The sequence below is a fragment of the Rana temporaria genome, chromosome 2 (genome assembly GCF_905171775.1).
Source record: "Rana temporaria chromosome 2, aRanTem1.1, whole genome shotgun sequence".
Classification (NCBI taxonomy): Eukaryota; Metazoa; Chordata; class Amphibia; order Anura; family Ranidae; genus Rana; species Rana temporaria.
In genome coordinates this window covers 414,619,884-414,647,792 of record NC_053490.1, presented here as the reverse complement: position 1 = coordinate 414,647,792, position 27,909 = coordinate 414,619,884, and the positions used below count along the sequence as shown (strand labels likewise).

Sequence of the window (27,909 nt, the reverse complement as noted above, 5' to 3'; positions counted from 1 at the left end):
TCTATCTATCAGATTATCTATCTATCTATCTATCTATATTTCTTTCTTTCTCTTTCTCCTTTTTCTTTCTTTCTTTCTCCTCCCTTTCTTTCTTTCTTTCTTTCTTTCTTTCTTTCTTTCTTTCTTTCTTTCTTTCTTTCTTTCTTTCTTTCTTTCTTTCTTTCTTTCTTTCTTTCTTTCTTGTGTATGTGTCAGGTAAAGGGGTCAGTGTGTCAGGTGAGGGGGGGTAAGTGTGTCAGGTGAGGGGGGGTCATTGTGTCAGGTGAGGGGGGTCAGTGTATGTGTCAGATAAGGGGGGTGTCAGATAGGTCACATGTGTTGCAAGGGCAGAGTAAAGTGATGTCAGGGGCGCAGCGGGGAGGGGGGGGGGCGCAAAATTAGGATTCGCCTAGGGTGTCAAAGATCCTTGCACCGGCCCTGGTGACCTAGTTCATGGAGGGTTCTGTGGCAGATGTTGTGCCAATAGAGCAGTCAGATCCTATATACTGTATGACTGTGCTTTACAGTCAAATTGAAAGTTTATATACTATATTATACTTTATATAAATATAATAAAAATGTTGTATTAGCATTTGAGAATGTGTGTCACCTTTTTGTTTCAGGATGTATCAACGTAGGAAAAAAAAACGTATTTTACCACAACTAACAGATCCAAAATAACCTAACCAGGGGTTACTTTATACATATGCGTGTACTGAAAGTTGCAGAGAGGTTACAGCGCTTGTTATTTGCAACGTCTAGACATTTCTGACACTGAAAAGATATTGTTAGAACAATTAATAAAACCATGTTGTCTGCAATAGCAGAATGTGGAAATTGATCACAGGTATTTAAGTCAAACAGGAGAATATCATATTCAAAATAAACTCCTGGAAAACAGCCATAGGTGTGCGCAGCGACAACACTCTAATCATGCCATGCGGCCCGGATTCCCCCTGCTGATTTTTCACCAAAGCCCCCCAACGGGTCTCCTAATTTTTTTAAAAAAAATAATAAAACATATATATATATATATATATATTAAAATTGGGGTGATCAGACTCCAGCGGTAGGTGCGTTTTTAGTGAGTACAGAACTGAGTTTTTAAGGGCCTGGTAGCCCACTTTTATTTAAAAGCACAAAAAGTTCACAAATAATGCTCTAGCTGCACCCATGCAGCGTCTCTGACTCCTCTCAGAGAGGTGGGAGTTCACCTGACTCCCAGGAACAGACTTCCTGTCTGTGGGGTGGAGCTCTGAGCCATGTCAGGTCAGAAATAAAAAGCCCAAGACACAGCTGTGCAATTAATGTGTCTTTCTCTCCAAAATATGGCGTAAACCAGCAACCTTTCACGTAGCACGAGTCCCACCATCACAATATATATATATATATATATATATATATATATATATATATATACACACACAGACCGTCCTATGCTGCCCTACTGACACCAACCAGGGCCGTCTTTACCACAGGGCAAATGGGGCAGCTACCCAGGGCCCTGTCACTGTTGGGGGCCCAAAGCAACCCCCTTTGAAAAAAAAAAAAAAAAAACTTTTTTTTTTTTTTTTTTTTAGGGGTCCGGAGGTCCCCAGGGGCCCGGAGGCCCCCAGGGCCCCAGATGGCACCCCCCCCTTTTTTTTTTTAAATAAAAAATATATATATTTTTTTAATATATTTTTATTTTATTTTTTATTAAAGGGCCATTTATTTTTATTTTTTTAATAAAGGGACAATTTTTAGGGGTCCCCAGGGGCCCAGAGGCCCCCAGATGGCAACCCCCTTTTTTTTATATATTTTTATTTTATTTTTTATTAAAGGGCCAATTTTTTTTTTTAGAGGTCTGGGGGTCCCGAGGGGCCCGTAGTTCCCCAGGGCCCCGGATGACAACCCCCCTTTTTTTATAAAACAAATATTTTTTTATATATTTATTTTATATATATATATATATATATATATATATATATATAATATATTATTATTATTATTATTATTATTATTATTATTATTATTAACCACTTGCTTACCGGGCACATATACCCCCCTCCTGCCCAGGTGAAATTTCAGCTTCCGGCACTGCGTCGCTTTAACTGACAATTGCGCTGTCGTGCGACATGGCTCCCAAACAAAATTGGCGTCCTTTTTTCCCCACAAATAGAGCTTTCTTTTGGTGGTATTTGATCGCCTGTGCGGTTTTTATTTTTTGCGCTATAAACAAAAAAGAGCGACAATTTTGAAAAAAAATACAATATTTTTTACTTGTTGCTATAATAAATATCCCAGTTTTTAAAAAAAAAACACATTTTTTTTCTCAGTTTAGGGCGATACGTATTCTTCTACATATTTTTGGTAAAAAAAAAAAAAAATCGCAATAAGCGACTGGTTTGCGCAAAAGTTATAGCGCCTACAATATAGGGGACAGAATTATTATTTTTTTATTTTATTTTTTTTACTAGAAATGGCGGTCGATCTGCGATTTTTATTGCGACTGCGACATTATGGCGGACACATCGGACACTTTTGAAACATTTTTGGCGCCATTCACATTTATACTGCGATCAGTGCTATAAATATGCACTAATTACTGTATAAATGTGACTGGAAGGGAAGGGGTTAACACTAGGGGGTGAGGAAGGGGTTAAATGTGTATACTGCTTAGTGTTCTAACTGTGGGGGAGGGGGGGTGACTGGGGGGGTGACCGATCTATGTCCCTATGTACAAGGGACACAGATCGGTCTCCTCTCCAGAGACAGCACCGCTGTCTCTGTGTGAGCCGGCAATGGGAAATGATCTCATATGTTTACATATGAGATCCTCTCTCATTGGCCGCACAGATCGCATCGCAAACGGCCACTCTGATTGGCCGTTCGCGGCGATCTGTGATTGGCTGTGTCCAAGTGACACGGCCAACACAGACTTTCCCCGCAGCGCGCTCTGGAGCGCGCGCGGGGAACGCCCAAAGGGGCGGCCGTCAATTGACGGCCTGTTGGATATTCAGATCCGCGCTGAAGCCGTCATTCGGCTATAGCGCGGGTCTGTAGTAGTTAAAGGACCCAGAGGTCCCCAGGGCCCTGGATGGCAGCCCCCCTTTTTTTATATATTTTTTTCATATTTTATTTCTTTTTTTTTATTATTTCTTTTTTTATATATATATATATATATATATATATATATATATATATATATATATATATATTTTATTATTAAAGGGCTCAGATGTCCACAGGGCCCCATGTGGCAAATGCCCTTTTTTATTTTTTTTATAAATGTTTATTTTTTTATTTTTGTTTTATATATTTTTATTTTATTTTATTAAAGGGCCCAGAGGTCCCCAGGGCCCTAGATGGCAACCCCCTTTTTTTTTTTTTATAAATGTTTCTTTTTTATATATATATTTTTTTTTTTTTATTAAAGGGCCCAGAGGTCCCGGATGGCAACCCCCTTTTTTGTAATTTATTTTTATAAAAATAAATTTTTTAAAGGGCCCAGAGGTCCCCAGGGCCCCAGATGGCAACCCCCTTTTTAAAAAAAATACATATTTTTTTTATTTATTTTTTTCTTTTTATTAAAGGGCTCAGAGGTCCCCAGGGCCCCAGATGGCTACACCCCTTTTTATATATATATTTTTTTCTTTATTTATTTTTTTGTAAAGGGCCCCCCGCTTCTAAATTCGCGACAGCCCCCCCCTGCTTCTCAATTTCAGGTGGCAGCACCCCCCCCCCCCCGGTTCTCTGCTCCAGGGGGCCCATGCCTGAAGCTGTGTAAGTAGCCCCATAATTCCTGATCCCTGCCGCCCGTTAAGCCCCTGTGCTGCCCACAAATCAGGCTGAAAATCATCAGCGGCACGCAGCCAGTGACAGTATTGCTTCCCTTCCCAGTGTTTTAAAATGTACAGCACCCCTGGCTTCCCTTTAGACGTGCACTTCTCCCTTCCTGCCACTGGGTGCTGCTTGTATATAAAAGTGAATTAGAATGTGATTTTATAACATCCCCAGTTTGCTCTTCCCGAGGCTGACTTCTTCATGTCCTGCTCCTCAAGGTATGTCACCGTTTGCTAATCTATATTGTAAATAGAAGTTTTCTGTAGAGTGTGCCCAAAGTCTTTATAATATTTGATGATTCACTGCAGGTCTGGTCAGTGTTTTAAAAAGTTCCTCTATTTTACACATGGCATGGGATGGGGGTCACAGCACCGTCTGTCCATTCTGCTTTAGCACCATGGGACCCCATGCCATGCCATGTGTAAAATAGAGGAACTCTTTAAATCACAGACCAGACCTGCAGTCCAGGCTGAGTAAGGCCTCAGAGCACATGGCATTACTGTCTGTATTTAACTGCTTGATGGGCTTATTTTGGGCCTGGCTGGTTCACATGTATGTGTTTTGGCGGCCCACATTTGCGCAGGCACAGCAGCATGCCTGCGTTTCCTGCAAAGAAAAGCGCATGCCTCGTGTAATAGGCTGCGCACACGGCACGCCTATGCCCATCAAGCACTGAAATACAGCACTGTCTGTCCATTCTGCTGTCTGCTGTGACTTATCTGCAGTTCCCGCACTGTCAAACTTGCTGCATTTTTAGACGTTTAGGTCACGCTTTTAAAAACACAGTGCGCTTGTGTGTGCAAGAACTGCAGGTAAGTAGCATGGTGCAAAAGCAGAATGGATTTCAAGGCAACTGCATTTTTAAAATGCTGAATGCACCTTTTTTCTGCAGGAAACAAAGGCATGGCAGCCCATTCAAATCAATGGACTGCTGTACCTGCACAAATGAGGGCCGCCAAAACATACATGTGAACCAGCCAGGCCCAAAATAAGCTGGAGGGGGCCCCAAAAAAATGTTTGCCCAGGGCCCAAACCATATTAAAGACGGCCCTGACACCAACCGCTGCCCCACTCACACGTCCACTGCCCTGCTAACACCGTCTATGTTTTAAAACTTTTTATAATGTTTTTTTACATTTATTTATAAGAGTGTGTGAGATATGTATATATACAGTCAGGGGCGGCCCATCCATTAAGGGTGCACAGGCTCTGCCCCCCTATCCATGCGTCCGGCCCCTTTCAGGACACCAGATGCACAGATTCCAATTGCGAGAGGGGGTGTTTTGACAGGTACCCATTCCCACCTCCGCTCAGATCGCCTAGGCCAGGGGTAGGCAACCTGGGCACTCCAGCTGTGGTGAAACTACAATCATGCCTCTGCCTCCAGGAGTCATGCCTGTGATTGTCAGGGTCTTGCAATGTCTCATGGGAGGTTGCCTACCCACTTGAATCCCCCCCCATGCTGTCTTCTGGGACACGTCATAGGCTCAGATAAGTATTAGGGGGGCTGAGGGGGGCTTCTGCACACAGAAGGCTTTCAATCTTAATGCATAGAATGCATTAAGATAATAAACCTTCTGCCTTAACAATCACTTTAATTTCAAAATTTTATGATATGTTTTATCCCTCAGTCCTTTCAACATTTTTTTGTTGCCCCGTCTTTGCATTCGTTCTATCTTATCAATATCCTTTAGTAAGAAAGGTCTCCAGAACGGGACACAAAGCTCTAAGGCCTTGCTCAAAATACTGAGGCTTAACAAACACGCATATAGTGTCAATGTGAGTTGTTCGTCGAGTTTGCATCGCATTTAACGTGTGTTAACGGCGAGTTAAAAACACTCCACAAATACCCTATGTGCCTTTGACACAAAAAAACACAAGTTTGATGATCGTTAAAGACTCACCATAGATGCCTAGGTTTTTTCTTGGCTACTGTGAACAAGGCCTACTGCCGCGTACACATGACCATTTTTCGGGTTCTAAAAAATAACGCTTTTAAGGGTCTAGAAAAAACAACATTTTTTTCAAACCAAATTTAAAAAAAATGCTCTAGCAAAGCGCGGTGACGTACAACATGTACGACGGCACTATAAAGGGGAGGTTCCATGTGGATGGCGCCACCCTTTCTGCTGCTTTAGCTGATTTTGTGTTAGTAAAAGATGATTCACGCTTTTCAGTCTGTTACAGCGTGATGAATGTGCTTACTCCATTACAAACGCTAGTTTTACCAGAATGAGCGCTCCCATCTCATAACTTGCTTCTGAGCATGCATGGTTTTTTCACGTCGGTAAAGCCCACACACGACCATTTTTTACAACCTTAAAAATGATAACGTTAAAAACGTTGTAAAAAAATAGAGCATGTTCGAAATTATTAATGGCCATTTTTTAGATCGTGAAAAATGCTCTGGAGCCCACACACGATCGTTTTTAATGACATAAAAAAAAACATAATTTTTTAAAACCCTAAAAACGGTCGAGTGTACGGGGCATAACTCCCTTCAAACGTGCCACAAGCACATTGAAAACTCGCTGCAAACACAAGCCAGTGAGTTTTTTTGTGCTTTACCATAGAATTGAAAAGAAGAAGTTAAGATGCTTCAACTGCTTCCAATCCCTACATGAAGCTTCATTTTTGAAGCACAGCAACGCAACCAGACACAAACTCTTCATGTTTTGATAATGTGAACAGCACTGTGTGCTGTCCATAGTATTAATTACAGACTGCTTCACTATGAGTTTGAGAAGAGTTAAAAATTGCATCCCCTCTCACCTCTATTCTTGCTCCCTCAGAAAAATGGAAAATGTAGGGGGAGCTCGGTTCCCCGGACCCTGGTACCTGCTGTTCACCCATGCCCACACGGTCACGCACGTTGAACGAGATGGATGGAGACAGCCTATGGGGACCACAGTATCGCGTGGAAAGAGACGTGTAATAGCTCATGCGCTTAGACCCTCGTGATCTCCCGCAGTGGACTTGAGTCCATCCATCGGGAACCAGTTACTGTCAGGAACCACCTGTAACGCCATGTATTTATTGTCCATATTTTTCCCCACTGTTGATGTTGTGAATTATGCTGTGATGACTGTATATGTGATGGTCCGGTCGGACTGGCTTCTCTGTTTACAAATAAAAAAAAAAAACTGCATCCCAAACTCCTTCTTTTAATGCCAGTATGAACAGGGCCTAAATAGGGTCTCACTAAAGATCCATATTGGGGAATCAGGACCTCCTCTAGTGATGCAACTTAGAATTTTATACACTTTTCCGTTTCCCATTGCCTGGCCTCACGTTTTGCTCATTTTGCAATCATCTGAAATAAAAACTCCCAAAAGGTTTTCATCTATAGGTCTGGCCAACACTGTACCCCCAATATTATTCTTTGACATTTAGAAAAAAATGAACTGCAGTTTCCATTTCTTTGACCAATCTTCCAGCATATCATGTTTCATGTTATAGACACCTACATAAATATCAACCCTACTGCAAACTTTAGTGTCATCAGCAAAATGACATACCTTATGCCTCGTACACACGATCGGAATTTCCGATGGAAAAAGTCTGACTGAATTTTTCCATTGGAAATTCCTACCGTGTGTGTGCCCCATCGGAGAAATTCTGATGAATTCCATTGGTGTTTAAATATAGAACATGTTCTATTTTACTCCGATGGAATTCCCGTCGAAATTCCAATGTGCTTTTGGCCAGGCAAAAGCCTGATCGTGTGTACGGGGCAATACTTTCAGAACTGCAGGTATATAGGGGGACGTGGAAAAAAAAATTGTCCTGGACTGCCGCACTCTGATAGGCGATTTATTGAAACAAAATTAACAAAGGATAAAATCCAAAGCTGTATGACATCCAAAAATTCATGCAACACTGCAATCAAAGGTAGAAAGTGGACATGGGGACAAAAAAGCTAACATGTTTTACATCATGGATAGATGCTTAGTCCAGCTATGATTAAGCATCTATCCATGATGTGAAACATGTTAGCTTTTTTGTCCCCATGTCCACTTTCTACCTTTGATTGCAGTGTTGCATACATTTTTGGATGTTTTACATCTTTGGATTTTATCCTTTGTTCATTTTGTTTCAATAAATCGCCTATCAAAGTGCGGCAGTCCAGGACAATTTCTTTTTTCCACGGATTATCGCAGAGTCTGCACCTGTCAGTACTACAGGGCGGGAGCACAGCATAGGTTGCAGGGCTTGGAGCGGTACTCTTTTCCATTATGTAGGGGGACGCCTTCAGAAATGTAGACTTTCAAGCCCAATTCTAGCCCACTCCCTTCCATGCACCTCCATTTTATTAAATAATACATACCTACCTTAATTTCAGATCTCTTCTGGACAGCCACTTGACAGGGGCTTTCTTTTTCTCCTCTGGCATTGGGTTGCCTTTACTGCTGTATAAACCAATAATTATGCTATGATGTGGGAGAGACCGTCTGTACACCATCTAACTGAGAGCTCAGGTTGCTTCGTTTTCCTGGTGATGCACCCCTGTCTATACATATTGCATAGATGCATAGCTGAGCCAATACAACTGATACATTATTCTTGTAACATACATTTATTTTGCATGTGTTAGCTATTTCACCAGGGTTTAACCATTACATATTTACTTTTCTAGATTCTTGCCTACAATTACCTTTAATTTACAAGTGTTCATGTATTCCTTTTTTTGTACTGATCTTGCGGATTGTCAGGAAATAAGACATTCTTCACTAAAACCTAAACAAAAACAAAAAATATATAGGAATCTTACCAGCAATTTTATTTTTTCAATTAAATAATACATTTACATGTGCAATTCTATGCAAGTAATAAAACAAGACATAGGCTTAGGAAAATGTATAGGTTGCTCCTAAAAATGGTAGTTGGCTACCTGTCATAATACACAGGGCTGATGACGCGTTTCTTCTTGTCTGACAATGTACAAGCTTGGTGATTGGTTGCTCACACCCAAGCACTACATTCTGTGATGCCATACGAAGGAAAACCAACAAGGTGGCAGGAAAATGTGGCAAAGATGGATAGAAGTGGCTTGGGGGAGTGCAGTTGTGCAGTTGTACCCTGTTTCCCCGAAAATAAAACCTACCCCTAAAATAAGACCTAGCGTACTTTTCCAGGACGACTGCAATATAAGCTCTACCCCGTAAATAAGCCCTAGTTTAAAATCCTATAACACACTCTATTACAGTAGTACACAATGTACAATGTGTGTGTTTCTGTAACATAAATGCAGGGAAGAGAGCTCCGGCAGGTCACAAAAGCGCAGAGCGGTGCTATAATGAAGGTACTTGGCACAATTATATTACAGAAATACACACATTGTACATTACAGTATATACTACAGTAATAGAGTGGATTACAAGATTTTACAAGCATTTTAACTAAGTTCACACTGGGGATTCCTAACAGGCAGGTCGAGAGAGGGGAAGAGAAGACAGCACATTACATGGTAAGACCTACCCCAAAAATAAGCCCTACTGTGTCTTTTGTTACGAAAATTAATATAAGACCCGGGCTTATTTTCGGGGAAACCAATCAGCATCTAAGTATAGCATGTTCAATCAACCTTTGACAAAAATCGTGGAAGTTGATTGTTTTTTATGCAGAGCTGCACCAGATTTTGAACTCTCTAGTATTAATAAATCAACCCCTTTGTCAGTTTGCCTGCACTCTTTGTTCCTTTTCATAATTCGACTAGTTCATAGAAACTTGTTTGAAGTAAAACTGGCCACAAACCTTAGCAATTCAAACAGGATGTATACATAATAAATGCATAAGCAGACAGGGGATAATGGTTTGTGTATTTTGATGAATGATGTACTGGTTTGCAAGAAATAGGCAGTCAGAGCGTAATCTGTTTCGATACTACAGTAGTGCTAAAAGATAGTAACAGTTATAACTTGTGAACTGTTACTTTACAGAGAATAGTTACACATTGTTGTGGAAGGAAACATGCATCTGAAGGAAACACACGCAGAGGAGTTAACCACCTAGCCACCATGGTAAAGACGTCAACATGGTGCTAGGTACAGTTCCCAGGCTGTACCAGATGCTGAAGTGCACAGGGGCCAAACAAAAGATAACAGACTCACTTCACAAGCTAACACACCAGGATATGAATACTTTAAAAAAAACAGTTGTATTCAGTTGAATCCAACGAGTTTTACAGATTACAGTTATATAGACAAAAATAGTGTCCAATGGGCTGTATTGACGGGCTTTGGGCTTCTGTTTTCTGGCATCAGTTTGACATAATTTGAGACACTTTTGAGATCAATCAGAATTCATTAGCAGGTGCCTTTGACCTGCTTCTGACTTGCTTTAGATTTTGCATTCGTATAGACCTGCATGGGAATGAATGCAAAACCCACATGAAGCAAACAAAAGCTCGTCGACACAGGCCATAGACTTGGTTAAAGCTCTGGGAACCTGGCCTAATATATCTCTGTTAATGGAACAAAAGTGTTAGAACTGATTGACACCCACAATGCAAATGCAGCAGTATTTCAAGAACTGGGTTTATGCAAAAATAATTGGGTTTATGCAAGAAGCTGAACATTACTATAGTTCTCCAGACTTGACTATGGAATATTTGTGTAGCATCCTCCTAGGTAGGTGCTAGGATAGTTAGATAAACGTTGGAGTGTGTTTTTGATAGGTAAATTTAATTGGCACACTGTAGGCAGCGTAGTTTTAAATTGTTGGCTAAGGTAAAAGCATGTATCGAGTGAGCTGTGATTGTTTATTTAGGCCTGATCTGTGTGCTCTGTTGCTGCCAGGCTGCTGGATAGCTCCCTCTCTATCCAGGCAACTTGAGAGGTTTTTGGATGATAGGTGTGGAGATATGCAGATGGCAGCATGAAAATGCAGCCCCAGGCTATCCCAAAGGGAAGGCATGCCTGGAGACTATGGGCCAGATCCACGAAGCGCGGCGCTTCTTTACGGCCGGCGTAGTGTATCTCAGTTACACTACGCCGCCGTAACTTACAGCGTATTTCCTGCATTCTCAAAGAATTTGCCCCGTAAGTTACGGCGGCGTAGTGTAACTGTGTCGGCGTAAGGGCACGCAATTCGAATGGATGAGATGGGGGCGTGTTTTATGGTAATACGTCTTGACCCGACGTAAATGACGTTTTTTCTGAACCGCGCATGCACCGTCCGTGGGGGTATCCCAGTGCGCATGCTCGAAATTAACCCGCAACAAGCCAATGCTTACGTCGTGAACGTCATTCTACGCAAAGCCCTATTCGCAAACGACTTACGCAAACAACGTAACATTTTCAAAATTCGACGCCGGAACGACATCCATACTTAACATAGGATACGCCTCATATAGCAGGGGTAACTATACGCCGAAAAAAGCCTTACGGAAACGACGTAAAAAAATGCGCCGGCTGGACGTACGTTCGTGGATCGCCGTATCTAGCTAATTTTCATACTCGACACGGAAATCGACGGAAACGCCACCTAGCGCCCAGCGTAAATATGCACCTTAGATCCGATGGCGTACTAAGACGTACGCCAGTCGGATCTAGCCCAGCTTCAGGCGTATCTTGTTTTGTGAATACAAAACAAAGATATGCCGGAGCAACCTAGAAGTTACGCGGCGTATCAATAGATACGCCAGCGTAACTTCTTTGTTGATCTGATCCTATATTTTTAAGGGGAGCACACAGAGCTCTTGGTCTTGTCCCAGAGTGGAGAAGTTCAGCCTGAGGGGGGGGGGGTCATTCTGCCCTCCCAGGCAGAATGGTGGGCGACCTGAGGGAGGAATGCTGAGACCAAGGGGCTTGGAAGAAGCTGACTAAGGGAGCTGTCTGACATAGATTTGTCTGGTATCACTGGAGGGCATCGCTTGGAAGGGAGGGCATCCATCTGTCCTTGGGCCTTGTGAGTACAGGCATTGAAAGACCTTGGGGACCTTGTGCTCTAGCTACCCCTCTGGTGCCTACTTATAGTCAGCTGTGGGTCAGTTAAAGGGGATAAAAGGGGGCTAGTGTCCTGAAGAGCTCTGTCCAGATATTTGCCCACTTAAAAAGGACTTTACTCTAGTGGCTCTACTACTACTTATGCTGAAATCTACTGTTTGTTACAATCCCGGACTTCACAAAAATTTGCTCAGAAAGGAAAACCAATTCCTCAGTACATAGGGCCAAATCCACAAATATCGGGCGCAACTTAAATCTTCCGATTTAAGTTACACCGCCGCAAAAATTCTCCCTAAGTGCCCGATCCACAAAGCACTTACCTTGAAATTTGCAGCGGTGTAACTTAAATGTGTCCGGCGCAAGGCGTGCCGAATCTAATGGGGCGAGTCCCATTTAAATTAGGTGCGCTCCCGCGCCGGACGTACTGCGCATGCTCCGTCGGGTAACTTACCCGACGTGCATTGCGCTAACTGATGTCGCTCCAAAGTCATTTGCTTAGACGTTAACGTAAATGGCGTCCAGCGCCATTCACGAACGTCTTACGCAAACGACGTAGAATTTAAATTTCGACGCGGGAACGACGGCCATACTTAACATGGCTTAAGAGAACTAGGGCTCAGCCCTAGTTTTACGCGGCGTAACTCGACGTAAACTACGTAGATTTAGAGCGACGGGCCCGTCGGAACGTTCGTGGATCGCCGTAAGTGTTCATTTGCATATTCTAGGCCGGCCGCAATGGCCTCGCCACCTAGCGGCCGGCCTAGAATTGCATCCTTAAGATCCGACAGTGTAATTCAATTACACATGTCGGATCTTCTGCCTATCTATGGTAAACTGATTCTGTGGATCAGTTCCATAGATAGAAACAGGGATACGACGGCGTATCAGTAGATACGCCGGCGTATCCCTTTTGTGGATTACCCCCATAGATCTTATTCTTAAAGTATACCAGCACTTCCCTCATCCCTATCCAAAAATAAAAAACAACAAAAGCAACATCCCCTAGAAAGGTCTTTGGAGAAAGACTGAACTAGTCTGTTGTGTGCCTGGCTGTGGGGCTGAAGTCGGGAAGACCTGGACAAGTAATTCCTCTGGCTCCTCTGGGAGTAGCACTACATTTGTATTTACTGGACTATGCATGTAGCTCACTGTCTTATTGAACAAGGCCTGATACAACCATCCTGAGGGCAGCATGTCTTTAGAATGCTACAAAGCATCCAAAACCAACACAGTCAGTCAAACCAGCAAGTTTATTTTGGGCTCATTCTTACTTTATGGACCGGGCAGGGAGGAAGTTCCCTCAAATATCACCATCTCATGACAGGACAACATTAATGGGGAACTAAAATCTCATATTCAACACTAACTATTTTAATCCTTATGCTGCTAAAGAGTAAATATATATATAGTTTTTTACATTTCTTCAGTTGCTTCCTTGTGTATGGCCTACATCCTTGGAGTCTTTGTGGGCATGTTTTTTTGTTTCATCTGGGGCTAAGGGCAGATACCTGAGCTAGGGGCAAATGGGCTCCAGAAAGCAAATGCTACATGAATCTTCTGCCCTTCATCATAGCCGTGGCTAGAAAAGGTGGTGTTTTATAAAGTGATTTCTCAACAAAATAAAGCATGGAGACATGGATTGGTGGGTTTGCTTTGAATATTAAAAATTTATTTAAATGGCATTTTCAGTTTGTGGTGCTCAGATACAGTTTAGTTCCATTTTAGGTCCTGGACCGCTCTACTACTTAGTCACCTATAAGAATAAACTATTACAGTAGCTATTGCCTTGTAGAGATATATCTTTAGATTGATATAACCATATAATGCATTAAAGTGGAACCTTGGTCAGAAAATTAAGTCCTGCTAGATCATTTCAGGCTGGCCCCTTTTGCAGGTATAGCTATGTAAAACATTAAAAATAAGTGTCAGTACTGTTTATAGTCCAGTAATACACTGTCTAACCCTACTCTGCACATGCTCAGTTGCTCTCGATTTTTAGGCACTGATGCTGAATTTGTAGAGGCCGATTCATTGACAGCCTAAAGATCTACTACTGCTCAGATACTCTGGGCTTCAGCAGATTGGCCACCTCCAGCAAGAAGAAACAGGAACAATGGTGGAGGCAATTTACAGTCCACAAGAATTATTCATGTGTAGTGTATGTCCTTCGCTAAAGAATATTGGGACAGATTCACAAAAGGGATACGACGGCGTTTCTCCTGATACGCCGTCGTATCCCTGTTTCTATCTATGCGACTGATTCATAGAATCAGTTACGCTTAGATATCCCTAAGATCCGACAGGTGTAATAGTTTTACACTGTCGGATCTTAGGATGCAGTACCGCGGCCGCCGCTGGGGGGAGTTTGCGTCGTAAACCAGCGTCGGGTTTGCAAATTAGGAGTTACGGCGGATCCCCGACAAATTTTGCGTTCGCTACGTCGCCGCTAGTCTAGTTTCCCGTCGCAAAGTTAGTCATCGTTTTAGGTGCCCTAACTTTAGTCAGCAATCGTATTGCTGTCTAAAGTATGGCCGTCGTTCCCGCGTCGAAATTTAAAATTTAACGTCGTTTGCGTAACATGTCCAGTAATACGGAAGTACGCTACGCGCGTCGCTGTTCGAAAAAATGACGTCACGGCGCGCAAAGCATGGCTGGAGTTAGGAAACGGAGCATGCGCAGTAGGTTCGGCGCGGGAGTGCGCCTAATTTAAATGGCACACGCCCATTTGAATTGGCCCGCCTTGCGCCGGAGGCCGTGGGCGTAGTTTTCATCGCAAGTGCTTTGTGAATCAGGCACTTGCAATGAAAACTTGCGGCGGTGTAACGTATCTACGATACGTTACGCCGCTGCGATTCTACGTGATTCTGGCCCATTATTTTTATCAAGTTGTTACGGGTAAAGTTCTGCTTTAAATCTATTGTGACCACTATATTGAGATCAATTAAATTGCCTGGATATCTTGTAACCCTTTCACTACTGGTCTTGATAAAGTGGCTTTATCTACTGTGTGAAACACATTGGCCACAAAATGACGGAAATATTTTTTATAGTTTTGTGTTGAATCTGTATCCTTGGGTGCCTTCTTATAATGTCCCAAATTTGTATCTTGTTGTAGTCATATTGGTTTCAGATGATGGCACCCTATGTCTTTTGCATAGCGTCACTCCACTTTCATCCTTGTTTTCTATATATCCAGGTTTATTTTGGGAAAGGGTATGGTGGACAGTTCTCGGAAAGATGCTGATGGTGCCATTTGTCTCAGAGGAGAACAAAAGTGGACATCTGCCTGCTGCACTAGATGAGATTGTCTCCTCAAAAATAACTGTCATATCATGTCTTTGGGCTAATTAAGTCTGCCTTTGTGTATACAGGAATAAAGCAAATTATAGAAGAACTAGAGATAAAACGAGATAGAGGAAGAGAGAGTTATGAAGGAATTCTGAAGGAGTCAAAGATAGCTTTGAATAAACCTATTTGGCAAAATATAAGTACTACAGTAAACTGCTTCATAAAATCAAATACACTGTTCATGGGAATGTGCACCCAAATGGAACAGACTTGGCTGCCCATAGGCATGAGCCATATGTGCCAAATTATGTATATGCAACTAGACAGTTAGCAGTACTCCTATGTAAAACAGCTGAAAGTCAGAAGAAAAGCAGCTGACATAACCATTGCTGCAGGACAGGACAGTCCAGAAAGTTTTGGTTTCTGACAACAACAAATGTCATTGTCATCTTATAAAATCTGTACCAGCTTTAAAAGCTGAACTCCAGGAATTAAACAATTTCGATCTTTGTAGTGTGGACCTCTGCACTGCCAGGGTTAAATGCTTATTAAGTCTAGGGGTGCATGGATATTTCTTACCCCTATCTCTCAGTCTGGCAGGCTCTAGTGCAAACTGACATTGAACTACAGCTAACACTTTATAAGCATTTACAGCGAACAGTTATTTTGTTTCCTTTTGGAATAAAGGTTTTACATGAATGAATAAAAACTAGCCATTATAAGCACCCCTTTCAGTGTTAAATGGGTTGTCTCAACCCTCGAACTGCTACTTTGTCGGGACAGCTTGTTCTGAAATAAGTGAAAAAACTGATTGACTGACCGGATCAAAAGGTAAAGAAAAAGGAAAAATAGCCTAAAAAAGGAAAACAAATGCAGCCACTATGTCTAAGAATTGGTAAACTGCGGTTTATTATTATTTTTATTTTTTTTAATACCACTTTAAAGTAATTATAAATATTCTTGGAGTATAACTGAGAAACAAATATTTGAACTTGTAATATTCATAGAGTAACTGAGAAATATTTGACTTTGCAAGACAGATTTTGATGCTAGTGTGTGACCACTTCCTTTAATAAAGTGTGAATACTTTTTATTCTGAGAATCACAATTAAAATTTTACGTAAGGATTCAATATAATGTTACACAATGTTTCAGTGTTATTTTGGGTCTTTTTTCCAGAGAAGAATGGGCCTCAAAAGGCGCACTGGTCACGAAAATACCTACGTACTTCCGGTCACACTGGTCCTCTGTTCCTGAGAGGTGGAACGCACACCGACTGCAGGCTTCCTGTAGCGTGGGACCGTCTCTCCACACATCATTCAACGCAGACCAGCCTCAGTGCCGGGTTAAGGCACTTTTCAAGTAAGGGGCCATTTGGCGTTGCCTGTCTTATATTGTTTTAAATAAAACGTTATTATTCTATGGCGATTTCTCTTTTGATTTACTTCATGTGGTGTTGAATGTGACGATATCGAGACATCTGGAGCTTTGTCTGGAATCTATGGTTATAACCCATGCCTATTTGACCTCTTTTTAGTTAAAGAGGTCAACATCTTTTGGTAAGGTGCCATCCATGAGCACTTCTTTTGCGGTGATTATTTCTTCCTTTTTCCTTCTTGTGGTGGAGGTGGAAGTCTGCACAGATTAAGTGGAAACATCTTGCAAGCATATTCACTGTTTGGACTTTCTTATTGCACATTATTGGCTAATGTTATCTCCCTGAAGGGAGTTTGCACTCTGATGGACACTATTATTTTATTTTATTTTATTTTATAAGTTCTTTATTATCAATATTATTTCACTATCCACTAATTTAATTGTTTTTTTTCTCACCATGTATTAGATTAAGTATTATTTCTGATTATTCACTATTGATTAGCTGATTAATTATTCATTTAGCTAATTCAGATGATCAATATTCCTAGCGCGTCCGCTTTTCTCACATATTCACGTTGTTACATATCATTGTAATTTTTGGGACAGCAGCTCAGGTTATTTATTTTTCCATTTATATAATTTTTGGCGCGAGATTCTACCTCCCATAATTCTACATAAGGAGAAAAGATTCGACATAGAGAGAAAAGATATGACATTATAGAGACATGAAGAAGAGTCGACATAGAGAGAGAAGATTTGACATAGAGAGAAAAGATTTGACATAGAGAGAAAAGATTCGACATGGAGAGAAAAGATTCGACATAGAGAGACATGAAGATTCTACGAAGTAGCTAAAAACATACGATCGCAGCAAGCGGACATTTATGGTGAAATGCTCTGCCCATAGGCTATAGAAGAATTCTAATGTTGGTTGACTAGTAATAATAATTAATTAATGAATATAATTATTATTAGTCATACAACATTAGAATTCTTTTTTTTAAGTGTATTTTTGTGCGTGTACTCGAGAGAGGAGCCGGACTGCAGGAGTTGGGAGTAGGCAGGCCTCCTCCAGAGGCAATCTGCCACCTTTCTCCATGCCCCGGGTGGCAATGGCGGGTGTGTGAGGGGGTCCTCCCACATAGCCCGTCCTACCTGCTCTGCTTTGAAGCCCAACGGGGCAGAGGGACTCCCCATAAGGGAGTGAGAGGATCTAGCCCGCTCAACCAGCACCGTTAGTCCTTCGCCTCTCTTTTTTTTTTTTTAGAGGCCGCGTGGTCAAAGTGCGTGCATGTTAACCCAATTTCGAGTGCATGTAAGTGTGGTGGTTTTTGTGGGAGGGGGGTGGGCGTACTAGGCGCAGGCTCCGGGAGCCGGGCTGAGACCACCAAACTCAATTCACATGTAGCCAAGACCGGGATCCGAACCCCTAGCTGCAGAGGTGAATGGCTTGTCAGCGCAGTGCCAATCGCGTTGAGCGACCGCAGCTCCCTAACATTAGAATTCTTCTATAGCTTGTAGGCGGAACATTCAACCGGAAATGTACGATTGCAGCATCGTACAGTTTCGTCGCTCCGTCGAATATATATATATTTTTTTTTAAAGATTCCGTCAAATCTTCTTAGAACATTCGACAGACACCATGGGCCAAATTCTCAAAAAACCTGCCTAACTTAACTTTCAGCAGTTAAGTTACACAGGCGTTAAATTTCTACCGCCCGATCCACAAAGCACTTACCTAGAAATTACACGCCGTGTAACCTAAGTGCCTCCGTCGCAAGGCGGTCGTCTGCTCGAGGGGACGATTCCTATTCAAATGAGGCGCGCTCCCGCGCCGGACGTTCGGCGCATGCGTGTGACGTAATTTTTCCCGACGTGCATCGCGCGAACGTACTTTACGCCGGGCTTTGTGGATCGTGACGGGACAATAAAGTTGCGGCGGGTAAAAAAAAAAATACACGCCGGGAAAAAAAAATCGAAATTTAAAAAAAAACGCGGCGATCGAAAAAAAAGGTTTGTTTTTACAAGGTCTAAACAGTTTAGGCCTTGTAAAAGCATCCCTAATTTTACGTATGCAAAACGTAACTTACGCAGAAAACACAAAGCTAAAAAGCTTTGTGGATCTGCCTAAGTCCTCATTTGCATACGCAAAGCGGCATTTCGACTCGAAATGCCCCCAGCGGCGGATGCGGTACTGCATCCTAAGATCCGACAGTGTAAGTGTCTTACAGATGTCGGATCTTCTGACTATCTTTGGAAAAATCCTTCTGAGGATCGTTTCCAAAGATAGCCACAGGGATACGCAGGCTGAACAGCAGTTCCGCCTGCGTATCTCCTTTGAAGATTTGGCCCCATAAGCCTTCAATTACAGATTCGACCTTAATTAATTTGGATTTTCGGACGAATGCATTTTTTTAACGAAAAAGAAAATAAATAAAAACAAATTTTTATAATAAATGTATTAGATAAAGGAAGGCTCATAGACGTGGTGTATATGGATTTTGCAAAAGCATTTGACACAGTTCACTATAAATGTTTACTGTACAAAATAAGATCCATTGGCATGGACCATAGGGTGAGTACGGGGGTGGGTAGTGGGGTGTCCCAGGGTTCTGTGCTGGGACCAATCCTATTTAACTTGTTCATAAACGACCTGGAGGATGGGGTAAACAGTTCAATCTCTGTATTTGCGGACGATACTAAGCTAAGTAGGGTAATAACTTCTCCCTAGGATGTGGAAATCTTGCAAAAATATATGAACAAATTAATGGGGTGGGCAACTACATGGCAAATGAGGTTTAATGTAGAAAATTTTTAAATAATACATTTGGGTGACAAAAATATGAATGCATTCTATACACTGGGGGGAGAACCTCAGGGGGAATCTAGGATGGAAAATGACCTGGGGGTCCTAGTAGATGATAGGCTCAGCAATGGCATGCAATGCCAAGCTGCTGCTAACAAAGCAAACAGAATATTGGCATGCATTAAAAAGGGGATCACTCCAAAGATAAAACAATAATTCTCCCCCTCTACAAGACTCTGGTCCGGCTGCACCTAGAGTATGCTGTCAAGTTCTGGACACCAGTCCTCAGGAAGGATGTACTGGAAATGGAGCACAAAGAAGGGTAACAAAGCTAATAAAGGGTCTGGAGGATATTAGTTATGAGGAAAGGCTGCGAGCACTGAAGTTATTCTGTCTGGAGAAGAGACGCTTGAGAGGGGATATGATTTCAATTTACAAATACCGTACTGGTGACCCCACAATAGTGAGAAAACTTTTTTTGCAGAAGTGAGTTTAACAAGACACATGGCCACTTATTAAAATTAGAGGAAAAGAGGTTTAATCTTAAACTATGTAGAGGGTTCTTTACTGTAAGAGTGGCAAGGATGTGGAATTCCCTTCCACAGGTGGTGGTATCAGCGGGGAGCATCAATAGTTTAAAAAAACTATTAGATAAGAACCTGAGCGACCACAACATACAGGGATATACAATGTAATACTGACATATAATCACACACATAATTTGGACTTGATGTTTTTTTTCAACCTTACCTACTATGTAACTATGTAACTAATCCCAGGTATGGCAACTTCTGCCTACCTGAACACAGGAGGTCACCCATTTGGCACAGGCGCCAATCAGAGAAAACGTTTAATTTTCTCAATGCGTGCAGTGTGTTGTTTAAATGGATAAGGTGGAGATCATGACATCACCGCCCCCACCTCGTCCAATCAGAGAACTCTTTACAAATGTTGAGAAAATGTAAATCGTTCCCTGAATGGTGCCTACACTGAGCAAGCAGTGTCCTGTGTCAACAATGGAGCATGGCAGATGCTTGGCATGGGACCCAAAAGTTAGCGCCCCATATTAGTGATGTCTACTACAGTTTAATATATAAAAAAATGTTTGAATAAGTGAGACTTTAATGGTTCATACATATCACCCTCGGGAAAAAAAACAGACAACAAATATGTAAAACTATACATTTTTATTACATGAAATATAAAAAAATGGGTTAAAAACCCAGAATAAAATCAAATGTTAATACATCCTACATAATTCAGCAAGCCCCACATACAGCTTCCCCTAGTATATTATTACATGCAAAAGATAACAAATGCTGTAACAGGTTATCTAAATTGTGGGGAAGTTATTGTCCAATACATTTACATGACTTGATATGTTACAGCATTTGTTATCTTTTGCATTTGTAATAATTTGTAGGATTTATTTAAATGTGACTATTATTCTGGGTTTTTAACCATTTTTAATATTTCATGTAATACAAATTTATGGTTTTACATATATGTTGTCTATGTATTTTTTCCTGAGGGTGTATGCACCTTTAAAGTCACACTCATTCAATATTTTTTTTATATATTAATCCTTATCAGAATGTTGGTGCTGGAGGTTATCAATCATACGTACTTTATATGCTCTTTGATGTCTACTACAGAGATTTCCAGCTTACACAGAGATTCCACAGATATGTTATATACACACTTATATACTTAAGGTCAGTACACACGATCGGATATTCCGACAACAATTGTGTGATGGCAGGGTTTTGTCAGATAATCCGACCGTCTGTATGCTCCATCCGACAATTGTTGTCGGAATTTCCAATAACAAATGTTGGATAGCATGCTCTCAAATTGTCCGACAACAAATGTATTCCATCGGACTAAAATCCAAAGTCCAAAGTACAAACACACATGCCCCGAACCAATACTAACCATCAGACAACAGAAGTTTCTCAAAGGGTGGCGCTAAAGAGCTGAAAAACAATGTCGTTTTGTGTATGTTGGCTGAACAAGTTCACGGCCAACGCCCTTCGGACAAAAATCCACGGATTTGTCCGATGGAAATCCGATCGTGTGTATGAGGCTTTACATTGGCCCAAGCTAGATCAGAGGAACTGTGTGAATATTGCCATACCTGGAATTCCTCTTTAATAGTAAATCTTCTTCTCAAGAGAAAGCACCATCACCATTTATTAGCCACAAAATGCTCACCTATTTATCTTTTTGCCATGATTAAGCACTAGCTCAGTGCGAAACGCGTCGGCTGTTCCCCTGTTCCTTTGCTGTAACCTTGTGAAGTGATGTATTTGCTGTTCGTTTGAATAAAAAGACAACCTTTTTGGTTATTGGAGTGCCGCTATCCATTTCCTCTCTTCGTATCTTATGCATGGTCAGTGCATTGCCAGCACCCACGGTATCCTGAGTCAGTCTACTCTACATAGCGACCCACCTCTTTTTTCTCTATTTATCTTTTTGAATGCAGCTCCATATTACTAGGAGCAGGGCTGTCTTTTTTTTGGGCCCCCCTCCAGCTTATTTTGGACCTGGCTGGTTCACATGTATGTGTTTTGGCGGCCCTCATTTGTGCAGGCACAGGAGCCCATTGATTTGAATGGGCTGCCATGCCTTCGTTTCCTGCAGAAAAAAGGTGCATTCAGCATTTTAAAAACACAGTTGCCTTGAAATCCATTCTGCTTTTGCACCATGCTACTTACCTGCAGTTCTTGCACAGACAAACGCACTGTGTTTTTAAAAGCGTGACCTAAACGTCTAAAAATGCAGCAAGTTTGACAGTAAGGGAACTGCAGATAAGTCACAGCAGACAGCAGAATGGACAGACAGTGCTGTATTTCAGTGCTTGATGGGCATAGGTGTGCCGTGTGTGCAGCCTATTACATGAGGCATGCGCTTTCCTTTGCAGGAAACGCAGGCATGGCAGCCCATTCAAATGAATGGGCTGCTGTGCCTGCGTAAATGTGGGCCGCCAAAACACATACATGTGGACCAGCCAGGCCCAAAATAAGCCCATCAAGCAGTTAAATACAGACAGTAATGCCATGTTCTCTGAGGCCTTACTCAGCCTGGACTGCAGGTCTGGTCTGTGATTTAAAGAGTTCCTCTATTTTACACATGGCATGGCATGGGGTCCCATGGTGCTAAAGCAGAATGGACAGACGGTGCTGTGACCCCATGCCATGCCATGTGTAAAATAGAGGAACTTTTTAAAACACTGACCAGACCTGCAGTGAATCATCAAATATTATAAAGACTTTGGGCACACTCTACAGAAAACTTCTATTTACAATATAGATTAGCAAACAGTGACATACCTTGAGGAGCAGGACATGAAGAAGTCAGCCTCGGGAAGAGCAGACTGGGGATGTTATAAAATCACACTCTAATTCACTTTTATATACAAGCAGCACCCAGTGGCAGAAAGAAGGAAATGCACGTCTAAAGGGAAGCCAGGGGTTCTGTACATTTTTAAACACTGGGAAGGGAAGCACGAAGCAGTACTGGCACTGGCTGCGTGCCGCTGATGATTTTCAGACTGATTTGTGGGCAGCACAGGGGCTTAACGGGCGGCTCTGCTTTGGGCCCCCAACAGTGACAGGGCCCTGGGCAGCTGCCCCTGTTTGCCCTATGGTAAAGACGGCCCTGACTAGGAGCCTGACTTCCCTGATTTTAGGATTCAGACCTTCAAACTGCATCTTGCCTTATGGAACAGTAGAACAAGGAATTATCATTGAGTTACACAGAGGGGGGTTTCTAACTTATGAAGGCAACCATGGACATCTTGTGATGTTTGTTCTTTGACAGGACTTTGCAATAAACAGAACGGCAGAGTCAGCAGGGGAATCAACTTTGTGGAAAAATACTGCTGAGTGAACAGGGATATACATTTTACACATGCGTCTTATAGCATAAGGCAGAAGTAGAAATGGTTTTGTAACCTATATTGACATTTGGTATACTTTACAACTCTGACAACTTAACTTGGATAATGTGAGGACTGTAACAATGGGAAATGTGTCTTTTAATGCTATTTCTCCAGTGTGTTTTTTTTTTTTTTTAAATCTTGAAAATCTGTGCTGTTTTGGCTGGCATGTCACAGGCCTAAAAAAATTTGGTCTTCAGTTCTAATGGTGCCAACCAGTTTTACAGATATTTCAGTGCCAATCACACATACGCCAATTTAGTTCACACTTAAAGGCGTTGTAAAGGTTTGTTTTTTATTTTCTAAAAAGGTTCCTTTAAGTGCATTGTTGGTTCACTTACCTTTTCCTTCAATTTCCCTTCTAAATGTTTTTTTTCTTTGTCTGTCTGAATTTCTCACTTCCTGTTCCTCCTCAGTAAGCTTGCCCCCATCATCCGAGCCGTTCTGGCTGGGGGTTAGTCAGCATGCTCGCCCCCTCCCTTGTGATTACATCCCTACGGGGAGACGCTGTGAACACAGCGTCTTCCTGCAGGGATGTAGTCCCAAGGGAGGGGGCGAGCACGCTGACTAACCCCCAGTCAGACTGTCTCGAATGATGGGGGCAAGCTTACTGAGGAGGAACAGGAAGTGAGAAATTCAGATAAAGAAAAAAAACATTTAGAAGGGAAATCGATGGAAAAGGTAAGTGAACAAACAATGCGCTAGCTTAAAGATACCTATTTAGAAAATAAAAAACAAACCTTTACAACCCCTTTAACATGACACCAAGATAGCACCAATACATTCTGTGCTAAAAAGCAACACCAGGAGTAGGCAATACAAGCAACAGTTGTACCAATATGTTTCAGTCGTAATGATTTTAGTATTTCATTTAAATGGCACCAACTAGTTTTAAAACTTTTAGGCATATACAGTATGTGATTGCCGCCAAAGCTAGCACTAAGGTATTGCACCCTCAAGAAGCAAGGGACCAAAAATATATGAGCTACTATACCAAAAGTGCAGGACTGAGAAGAAAAATATAGGCAACAATGGTCCCTTTTTGTACCGGCATGTTTCAAAAGTAATTATTTTAAGTTACAGTTGTACTGGGGTCAACCAGGTTTAGAGATATTTTGGTGGAAATCATACTGTATGTTCAAGTTATCAGGACAATGTATTTTTCACTCAAATACATGGCAAAAATACCATCGTTACCAAAAAGTAATCAAAATGGTTTCTCACAGTGCCTTGAAAAAGTATTCATACCCCTTGAAATTTTCCACATTTTGTCATGTTACAACCAAAAACGTAAATTAATTTTATTGTGATTTTATGTGATAGAATTGTGAAGTGGAAGTAAAATGATAAATGGTTTTCAATTTTTTCTTACAAATAATCTGAAAAGTGTGGCGTGCATTTGCATTCAGCCCCTTTACTCTGATACCCCTAACTAAAATCTAACTAAAATCTAGTGGAACCAATTGCCTTCAGAAGTCACCTAATTAGTAAATAGAGTCCACCTGTGTGTAATTTAATCTCAGTATAAATACAGCTATTCTATGAAGCCCTCAGAGGTTTGTTAGAGAACCTTAGTGAACAAAAGCATCATGAAAGCCAAGGAACACACCAGAACAGTTGTGTGAGATGTTGGAAGCGGGGTTAGGTTATAAAAAAATATCCCAAGCTTTGAACATCTCACGGAGCATTGTTCAAACCATCATCCGAAAATGGAAAGAATATGGCACAACTGCAAACCTACCAAGACATGGCCGTCCATCTAAACTGACAGGCCGAGCAAGGGGAGCATTAATCAGACAAGTAGGTAAGAGGCCCATAGGAAGTGTGGCAAGAAGAAAGCCATTGTTGAAAGAAAGACATAGGAAGTCCCGTTTGCAGTTTGCAGGAAGTCATGTGGGAGACACAGCAAACATGTGGAAGAAGGTGCTCTGGTCAGATGAGACCTGAATGTAACTTTTGGCCTAAAAGCAAAACGCTATGTGTGGCAGAAAATTAACACTGCACATCACCCTGAACACACCATCCCCACCGTGAAACATGGTGGTGGCAGCATCATGTTGTGGGGATGCTTTTCTTCAGCAGGGACAGGGAAGCTGGTCAGAGTTGATGGGAAGATGGATGGAGCCAAATACAGGGCAATCTTAGAAGAAAACCTGTGAGGCCCCGTACTCACGACCAAACATGTCTGCTGAAACTGGTCCGCAGGCCAGTTTCAGCAGACATGTTTGGTCGTGTGTGGGCGCGAGCGGGCCGAATTCCAGCAAACATTTGCCCGCCGGGCCTTTTCCCAGCGGACAAATATTCCTGGACTTGTTTTAAAACAGTCCGCTGGAATCCTGCCCGCTCGGACATGTACGGTCGTCAGTACAGACCTACCGTACATGTCCAGGCGCCCGCCGTCCCTCGCATGCGTCGAATGACTTCGACGCATGCGTGGAAGCATTTTAAAGGCGGGCCGCCCACGTCGCTGCGTCATTGTCGCGGCGACACCGCGTCATCGACGCGGCGACACCGCGGACACGCCCCGCGTATTGTTTACGCGCGGACTTCTGTACGATGGTGTGTACAACCATCGTACAGAAGCCCTCTGGCAGACATGTATGGTGAAAACGGTCCGACGGACCGCTTTCACCATACATGTTTGTTCGTGTGTACCCGGCCTTAGAGTCTGCTAAAGACTTGAGACTGGGGCAGAGGTTCACCTTCCAGCAGGACAACGACCCTACGCATACAGTCAGAGCTACAATGGAATGGTTTAGATCAAAGAATATTCATGTGTTAAAATGGCCCAGACAAAGTCTAGACCTAAATCCAATTGAGAATCTGTGGCAAGACTTGAAAATTGCTGTTCACAGACACTCTCCATCCAATCTGACAGAGCTTGAGCTATTTTGCAAAGAAGAATGGGCAAAAATGTCACTCTCTAGATGTGCAAAGCTGGAAGAGACATCTTCAAAAAGACTTTCAGCGAAAGGTGGTTCTACAAAGTATTGATTTAGGGGGGCTGTAAACAAATGCACGCCACACTTTTCACATATTTATTTATAAAAAAAAATGAAAACCATTTATCTTTTTTCTTCCACAATTATGTTGTTGTGAATTGTGTTGGTCTATCACATAAAATTCCAATAAAATACATTCATGTTTTTGGTTGTAACATGACAAAATGTGGAAAATTTCAAGGGGTACGAATACTTTTTCAAGGCACTGTAAGAGAGGGCTGTATGCTATCGATTGATCAACTTGGGTACAACTAGCATGTCGGATTTTTCAGCCGCTAGCAATAATCACTGTGTGTTCTCCCAGCAGGGACGGCTCCTGGCAACCCCCGCAGAGAGAACACAACAGCTCTGTGGGAAGGATTCTCCCATCCACCAGCTCCTTGATGTCATCATGGAGGAGTAATTATTTTCTTACTGTTCAACTTGGCCACACCCACTGTTCAATGTGGTTTGGCACAGGGGGGAGGGGGGGCAATGATTGAGTTCTTGCATCTGAAGAAAATAAATACTCTGGATACATTTATATAGTCCTACAGATACAAACAGCCCTTTGAGGGCTTCCATAATGCTGATGCGTCCCACAATAAAGTTGAGTTTAACATCTTTGCTCTAACTTATGTAGGAGGAGAGCTTGTTTTGTTAAAAAAAAACATGTTATACTTACTTGCTCTATTGCAGTTGGTTTTGCACAAAGCAGCCCAAATCTTCCTTTTCTCAGGTCCCTCTTCAGAGCTCCTGGCCCCTCCCTCCTGTTGAGTGCCCCCACAGCAAGCAGCTTGCTATGGGGGCACCTAAGCCCCGCCCCGCCCCTTTTTCTCATCATTGGCTCACTGACTATGACTGACAGCAACAGGAGCAAATGGCACCACGCTGCTGTCTCAACCAATGAGAAAGGGAGTCTCGAACAGCCAAGTCTCTCGTGCAAAATCGATGGATCTAGATAGACCTAGGGTGAGTATTAGGGGGGCTGAGGGAGGCTGCTACACACAGAAGTTTTTTTTTTTTTTTTAATGCATTAAGATTAAAAAAAAACTCCTTTACAACCACAATGTTTGATGTAGACAGTATAGGATTGGATCCACTAGATCTGGTAAAGTGAAGCAATGCTAGGGCTAGTGATGTCATTAGACTCAATTTACAAATCTACAAATCTTTACACAAGGATAAAGATTTTTTTGAGCTATGTGAATACTATTTTAAAATCCCATTGGACTGAAAATAACTGTGACTTTTTGAAAATCAGAATCCTTGTCTTGATGTTTCAAATTTGTGTATTGTGCCTTTTGCCAGCTCTGTTAATGTGAATGTGATAGTGAGTGACATATGAAACATGGCAGGAAACAGTAGTTTCCTACTTGCTGATACACCATGCTGTTTTTTCTTGGAAAGTCCCTAACCACCTTTGCCAGGTGGCAGCACTGACACTTCTGAGCGAACATTTAAAGCGGCATTCCAGGCAGATAAAAAAGAAACAAATGAATGCAGCTCTATAATCATTAATACATCCTTAAAGTGTTTGTTACCCCAACACTTCCTATTCCTGATATGTGCCTGCTGTACCATGTACTTGTATGAAAAACGATCCTGTTCTCTTTGTTTTGCTTTCTTTGTGTGAAAACCCCAGTGTTCCTGCCAGTCCCTCTGCTTTCCTATTAAAAACTGACCACACAAAGCAGGAGAGCACACCATGGTCAGTTCTCTAGCTATGCTGGGAACTCAGCTTGCTCTTCTCCAATGATCAGACTT

General features: G+C 42.0%; 1 protein-coding gene across 2 annotated transcripts in view; it reads right to left on the bottom strand.

The window, feature by feature from the left end:
• P2RY8 (P2Y receptor family member 8) overlaps positions 1–27,909 on the bottom strand; it is a 105,365-nt gene that overhangs the window by 64,129 nt on the left and 13,327 nt on the right. Inside the window, exon 2 of one of the 2 annotated variants that reach the window (XM_040338191.1) lies at positions 8,459–8,541. The exons of the other annotated variant lie outside the window; for it this stretch is intronic. The gene's annotated coding sequence lies outside the window, so the exon portion shown is untranslated. The remainder of the gene's footprint in view (positions 1–8,458; positions 8,542–27,909) is intronic. 2 annotated transcript variants of the gene reach the window in all.